Source organism: Ctenocephalides felis, unplaced genomic scaffold (genome assembly GCF_003426905.1).
Source record: "Ctenocephalides felis isolate EL2017-DRISC unplaced genomic scaffold, ASM342690v1 CF-g0.4_SCAFFOLD_01492, whole genome shotgun sequence".
NCBI classification, from domain to species: domain Eukaryota; kingdom Metazoa; phylum Arthropoda; class Insecta; order Siphonaptera; family Pulicidae; genus Ctenocephalides; species Ctenocephalides felis.
Genome location: NW_020537646.1, coordinates 29,636,756 through 29,644,810, shown reverse-complemented (window position 1 = coordinate 29,644,810; position 8,055 = coordinate 29,636,756). Strand labels below are relative to the sequence as shown.

The 8,055-nt window shown below is 27.7% G+C and overlaps 1 long non-coding RNA gene across 1 annotated transcript; it reads right to left on the bottom strand.

Moving 5' to 3' along the window:
• Positions 1-2,083: 2,083 nt before the first annotated feature.
• Positions 2,084-6,792, bottom strand: LOC113370653. Its single transcript, XR_003366595.1, has 3 exons — positions 6,644-6,792; positions 4,383-4,481; positions 2,084-2,212 (listed from the first exon to the last, which is right to left on the bottom strand). It is a non-coding gene; the product is annotated as an uncharacterized LOC113370653 (long non-coding RNA).
• Between the last annotated feature and the right edge of the window lie 1,263 nt (positions 6,793-8,055).

The window sequence follows — 8,055 nt, the reverse complement described above, 5'->3', positions numbered from 1 at the left end:
TGACTTGAAAGGTTCACAAGGAATATTATTATCTTCGTTAGTAAAAATTATTTAATGTAATTAGAATCAGGATCTGTTGCCAAAAATGTAATTTTAAATACGATAATGCACAGAGAAAAGGACTTTCAGCAACAACTTAAAATACTAGTATTTGAATATATAATCAAAGCCATCAATCTGACTAGAACTGGCAGAAACAGTAAGTATAAATTCCAATAAGATATGAAATTCACATTCACGAATTGATTGTGACAATCTATCTAATCGTATTTATTGGTTTATGATAATATAATCTTCCTAAAATCCAGTACAAAATTTTAACATTTAAAGACGTTTAAAGTTCTACTTTTCCTTTGAGAATGGTGGAAGAGTTGAATTTTACTGAATGAACTAAAAATCAGGAAAATTTAAAAATCATTCGATAAATGCTTGAGAATTATTTACGAACACTTTAAGCGAAATATATAATTATTATTAAATATTAAAACATTTTAAACGTTCAAATATAAAATTAGCTTGATCTTAAGATGTCATACGTAATGGGTTCAAATATTACTCAGATTCTTATAAAAATAAATTTATAATAATAACAAAATATATGTTACGTTATGAAATAAAAAAAATCTACGGCGATGTTGTCGATTGAACCAATAGCTTTTCTTTCATGTATAATTTAAGCATTAGATTTTAGCATCTAAGGATAGAAGAAGAGGGTATTTATTCCATAATAAAAATGAAACTAAGTAATGAAACAAACAATTAAAGATTTGTAAATCAATACTGTATCATATTCAATCAGAAAATAAAAATTTGCCCTTTAACAATGGGCCTAACAAATACGAGTGGTAAAAAGAATTTGATAGAATGTGGTAATTTTAGCAATTAAAAATCGAAGAATATAAATATACGCAATCATTAAAACATCCAACTTTTGCGATCGGTTTAGTATGTTAAAAAATAGCTTTTATGCTAAGACGATAATAAACCGTTTATTAGGATAATTAGTAAACAAACGCTACATATACATATGTCAATTGACATGTATTTGGAAACATCACATAGGTTGGTAACAAAAAAAAGCGTCTCGGAATTAAATAAAAATAAAAATTCTTTGTAAGTGTTTTAAGAAAGCCGCATAAAAATTAGAATTAAATGAGTTAAAAATGATAAATCAATTGTACTTGATATTTAAATATTTATGTATTGTCTTTATGCTGTAGGTCCAAATGTTTTACCCAAATTATTATTTATTATTGACAAGTGATCATTGCCGCTCTTACAATTAGGAAGTATGCAACTCAATATTTGTTCTCAACTTCGATGATAGAAGTGATACAAAGTTTCCAATTTTCTTATGTAAACTATATGTCCAAAAAAACAATAAAAATACTGTCTAAATTTGCGGTACATTGTTCGCATAATACAACATATAGCAAAATAACTCAACTTGGATATTTTTTGATAATTGTGTTAATGTTCTATTAAAAAAAAAACAAAATGGTTTAGCATTATTTCAGGGACTCGGGCTATAAGTCAAACATAAACTTGAGAACAATGATTGAAACTATTTAAATTAAATTTCAATTAAACGTTTATTTAGATTTGTTAATAAATGTCTTGATTATTTCAGCACATAAATCGCCTCATCAAGTTATTAAATTACGTCTCCTATGTAAATCCAAAAACTAAACTGCAATCCTAATAAAATATGAAAATTCATAAATCTGTCATCAATAATGCTTTGAGTAAGTTCATACTTCTATATAAAAATCACTACCACATCAAACTTGTTTCTATTGAAGATTATTTTTTCTTTGATAATAAATTTGATAATGTTTAATTATTTTTATAAACTTGATTTTGTTACGTTATTATAAGATCTCTTAAAAATACATAATAGCATAATTATACAAAAATTCAAACATACTAGATTAATTTATTCACCGTTTCCAGCGTGATAACCTTAAAATGGTACAAAATTTTGAAGTCGTTAGGTATGAAAAACATTAAAATTATTAAACGAGTTGCCTATTAAAATGTATCAATTACAATATGAAGTACAAGAAATTATAACTCACCGAGCAGAAGCAGTTTAAGTTCCCTCCTGGCATCTCGTTTGTCCCGCCTGAGTTGCCGCTCGATTTCCTGGTTGATGCGCTTCTGCTCTTTGGCCTCCTCCGACAGACAGCACTCCATCTCGCCGCTACGTCACCTGAACAGGTATAACTTTTTATTATTAATACCGCTAATAATAAAAGTAATAAATTTAGTAATATTGGGTATGTGCACAATAAGTATAATATTATTATAATATGCGGCTCAAAGAATTAAAAAACATTATGTACTGAAAAACTTTAGTACACTATAAATTCAAGAACTAATATTCCGTCAATATCATAGTTAAATGATTAATAATGGAAATAATGGTAAAAGGTAATGATTTCGTACTGTAGTTAAATGCAGTTCTTATTTTTGACAAGTTGCAAATTGATAATATGAATCAATTCTAATAGTTTGCAGTTAAGTTTGTATACTATCAAAAGAAAGGAAATTGAAAAATAACTGAACCGTTTATTATAAAGATGTCGCTTGAGCAATCTCCATGCAAAAATGGTAATAGCAATAAAAAATTTACACCAGACATGTCAGAATGCTTGGAACCAACTAGGTATCTTTTACATAAATTGCGAACAAAATATGTCTGTTGCGAACAAAAAATGGACATAATATAGAAGAAATTTAATTTTATTATAAAATCGAGGCGATTCGCGGGTTGATTATAATTAAATATTTTTAAATTTTCAATTATTTTTAACTTATGTGTAATATCCAATATCTGGGTTTTGAAACATTTTGCTTATTTATTGTGTAATTTATTCTGTTGAGCAAATCATGCCAAGTGAGCTAAAAAACTAGCTTTTTATTTTCAATCATAACACTCGTATTTCGTGTTGGATTTTTTAAATTTAAATTTAATTTAATTTTTCATTATTTACAATATCCAAAATTGCGTCGTAAACTTCTCCTTATTGATATCGTAAGAGCCGAATTGTATTCATATGAATACAGTTCGGCACCCTTGCATTCCCGTCATATTCAGAGAATCAAATTGTTGTTTTAAAGTTAAATTTTTAACGTATTTTAGAAGTATTGTCCAAAAACCAGTAAAAAAAAGTAAAGAAATTACACATTTCTTAAACTATATTGAAAAGAATTATGTTCGATATGTATTATTTCTGAATAGTTAATAATTAAGAAAATTTAGAGTATGGATACCACTAGGTATAAAAAAAACTTAAGATTTTCGTTCCAAAGTAAATTTTGCTTTCATTTTTCATATTTGTTCCATTTCCATAACCTTAATCACGCATTTCTTCAACATTCAAAGTTCATCAGATGCGAAACATTTGCAACAAAAACAAAAGCTACAATTCAATTTCTCGGAATAAACATGCCATTTTCCAACCACTGACTCCCCATTGTTCATTTTCCCGATTATAATTTGTTTATATTTTTTAACAAGTTCTGTTTCAACTAAATCAGCTCGCAATTTTTCATTGTATTCTAAATTTTATATAAATTTAATTCCGGAACTCGATTTGGCGCCCCCTAAGGCATGCAAGGCAGGACCGGCCCTGTATATATATATATACAAAGCGATCTACACGAAAATAATATTCCATGATATCGAAGTCATCTATTAAACATTTTCACAAATTTCCAAGCTCTTAATCATTTTCAAGATTCCAAGCTGTTAATCATGCCTTTAAAGCAAATTTTTGAGGACAAATGATAAAATTTGAAGAAAATCGAACAAACAATGTATACAAATTGGACGAGACAGTTCTGGATCTCCACCTTATACCCTGGATTTTTTCTTATCAAAGACTACCCAGAATTTTTGAAAAGGTTTGTATTGTCAATATTTATTTTCACATAATTTGCACCAAAAAATGTGCATACCAAAATAGGCGACGTGAAATAGACACACTAAAAGCAATATTACTTACTGAAGTTACTTGCGAAAATAATAATATTAAAACCTTTAACTAAATACTTCTGGTTAAAAAATTGATTTATTCACAAAAAACTAATATTATATCCTTAAATGGTTGGGTTATGTATATAAAAGTCCTATAAATATATAAAAGAAAAAAACATATTTAAGTTTCATAACTACAACAACCATACTCACGGCTATATGTTCACGTGCCGGATTTGAAATAAACAAATATAGGCAAATAAAAAAATATACAATGTAAAATAAATCAATTTTGTTTCAGAAAGTGTTCGATAAAACAAATTGGCAATTTATCGGACAAATGTTTCCTGGAATTTAGTATGAACAACTATTAAATTAAAATTTAATAAAAACTCCTTACCGACGCGTCACCGTCACCGTCTTGATCACCAGCAAGCCGTGCCCGTCTCACCGGCCGCCGCGTCACCGGCCGACGAACCACTTCACCAGCGAGCGGCCTCTGCAATAAATGATTAATGAAAAAAAAATTAGTAACAAATTAATAAAATAAAGAAGGCACTAAAAGTTGCTTTGCCTAATGACACTTTTAGGAGTAAACTACACGAAATTCATTTAATTTTTAACCATTTGTGATGCGATTACTATGCAAATATGAATTAAAACTGAAACTTGGCATTTTAATTTAAAAGTATAATACATTTTTCTTTCCAAATTACTTCTGCAAAAACCTAAATAAACATACGAATATACTATAAGAATGCACTGCCTTCTGCCCTGATATCAATATCCAATTTTCATGCCCTGATAACGAATTCGTGAACACCTGAATATTTTATTACCTTGACAAAAAAAAAGATATACTTAATTTTAATCTTCGTTTACATGGTGTGCAATTCAACTTAAATTACATTATACAGCCTAATGTATATCACAAATTTAATAAAAAAAAAAGATTAAAGTTAATAATAATCATTCATATTGCGCGTTATATAGTATGATGAATTATCAAAATATTATTTCAAAAATGCTCGGACCATTTAAATTTCTCAAATTATCACTAAAAAATTACCACCAAAATAAATTTAAAACGTTATAATTAATATATTAAAACAGTATTATGTTTGATAGTAAATTTCCTAGTTTTGTGATACTAGTTATTCATATTTTGTAAATATCTTTAATATAATTGAAAATTGTACATAAATAGTTGATAGAATGTTACCTTTCTAAAATAATTTAATGAACTTAATGAAACATATAACACTAAACTTAGCTAATTTCTATATCATTATGATTTAATCAACGAGTATTAATTTACACATTTTTATTTGATTAATTTTCATATATTTTCGTAGAAGTTTTTTTTATATATAACTACATTTGAGAATAAGGAATTTAATAAATAAAATATTAAAATACTATTTGAAACTATTTTCAATTGAATTTCTTTAAAATACGGCGATTAGATGAAAATAAAAAACGTATGGAGAATTTTAACTATTTGTCTATAAAATTCAATATTAAATATCTGTGATGGTAATTACTTCAACTAAGAGAGTTTTGTGAAGTAAATCTGTGTTTATATGACTTATAATGATCAATTTATAATCACCAAATATATATAATATGTATGCATGTATCAAAATGTTATTAATGAAATCGATAATTAAACTCAAAATCTACCTAAAACTCCGGTAACGATAAACAGCTTTAACTAAATTCTCTAAATATGGTCATATGACTCTTGTAAAAATTTATGTAAGAAAATGATTATGCGTTTTTATTTATAGAAATAACACAACAGAAATTTTAAGAAATTCTTTTAAACTACAGTTTCGCTATTTATAAAATGTCCATTGCACGAGGTCCTCACAAAAATATTATAATACATACCGCCTAGAAATAAATTTTATCGCATGATATTGATTTTGTAATGAAAATTTTGGCCTAAGTCTCAAATGTAACTCGAAATGAAATTCTTGTGAACAAAGCCGATAATGAACACTAAAATTATACTTCACCAGCCATTCATCTCTAGTGATTTGAGAAGTGAGTGTGAAAGCATCGATGTCTTTACTTATCAATTTCACTCTCACGTGCAACAATTTGCAAAGCTCGGGCCGTTAACATGCGAAAAACACAAGATTCATGGAAGTATCTAATTTGACATCTTAATTATGATGAAACACTCACTAATGTACACCAGAGACGTCGACCTTTCGACGTTTTTAAGACTTCGGGTAGTATTTTCGCGGATTTTCGAAGCAAGCGCACTAAATTATCGCGAGATATTTGAAAGTTTATCGGCGCACGCGCACTTGGCCAAACACCACCCTCACGTATTGGGTGTGGTAACTCACTAACAAGCGCCTACCCTGTCACATTACTGACCGTCTATTGTACAAGCACGGTACGATTATGAATAACTGCACAATTCGAGAGAATGCCACAATATCATAATCTAATTATTCTAATCCTCATCTAAGCACCAATCGCTTATGATAGGTGCGCATGCACAATTTTCATTCAATGCTAACACCGATAGCCGACTGCCGGGGGGAGCACACAGATTGGAACAGCCTAAGTTTAGGTTACGATTTCTTCGATACATTAACTATACACAAAGGACGCCGCACGTTTTTATCACAACACACTGCATACCTAAATAAATATCCATGCGGCATATAATTCCTCCTCCGTTGGATATTTTGCACAACACTTTAATAGTTCAATTTTAATTGCACGGCAGCCGCCTCAATACTCAATATGGCGGCGTCTCTATCACGATGTCAGGCACAGATCAAATACATTTCATGTCAGAATTGTCCCTGAATTGTCGCCGTTCTCAACAGTACGGCAGAAGAAATTTGCCCGCACCTGGCATCCCTAATAGTGGCAACACTAAGAAAAGAAACTTTTATGTTACAAACATAAAACAACTTTATTCAATTCAAATTTAACAATTAGCGGCAATGATGTTAATATAAAATAAATTCATATAAATAATAAGTAGAAATATATTTTTACGTTGAAAACTAATACTTCATTTTTTCTTTCACTTAGTATAAGCACTGTACACTACTAGTAAAAAAAATAATAAATAACTTTATACAAATTATATAAATATATAAATATATAAATATATATTTATAATACTATAGTTCAAATATTTAAATATAATATTTCAAAAATATTTGTGATATGATTTTGTATTACAATCAACTATATATTAACATAGATAATTAAAAGTTTTGATTTACAAAATGATTTGAATATTATTCAATATTATATGAAATGTACGGACAACGAATATTAAATACTATTAATAAGTGTATTTAATATTCGTAAAATGTATAAGAACAACGTATATTAAATACTATCAATAGATTATAAATTGCTAAAATCATTAATTTTTATTTCATTATTATTTCTCAAGTATTGAGAAAATGATACAGTTTAATAATATTCATGCAGAATTTACTTTTGTATGCGATCGCACTCTTTCTTTTTTAAATCATATTTAATTATAATTAAATTATTTTAACATTATTATTATTTTAGAATACATTGATTCTAATAAAACGACCAACATCTTATTAATGTTATCCTTGAACTAATATCATAATTGGATTGTTTACAGTGTTGGCCTTCATTTATAAGGTTTCTGACAGAGATTATTCTCCAAAATGTGATTATTCTAAAAATGCAAGAGTCGGATGAACCTTACACTAATCTTGTAAATAGAGAATTATAAATTATATTTTCTCAGACATATATGTCATTTGTAAAGAATGAATACAAAATTTTATTATTAATATTCTTTGAGACTATCAAATTCAACAATAATATCCGCTTATCTCATTGCTGAACTCTTTTATTAAATTTGTACATTGTTATGTGATTATTCTTTACAAGCGCATCAATTGTAACATCCGAAAAAATAAAATGTGCTAGATTTGTTGGCATAGAAAACTCAAATAAAATTCATTCGATCTGTTAAAATCATAAAAAATAATAACCAGATATTTGTTAAAATTTGCCTTAAATATTTAATGCTAAGATATAATTTTATA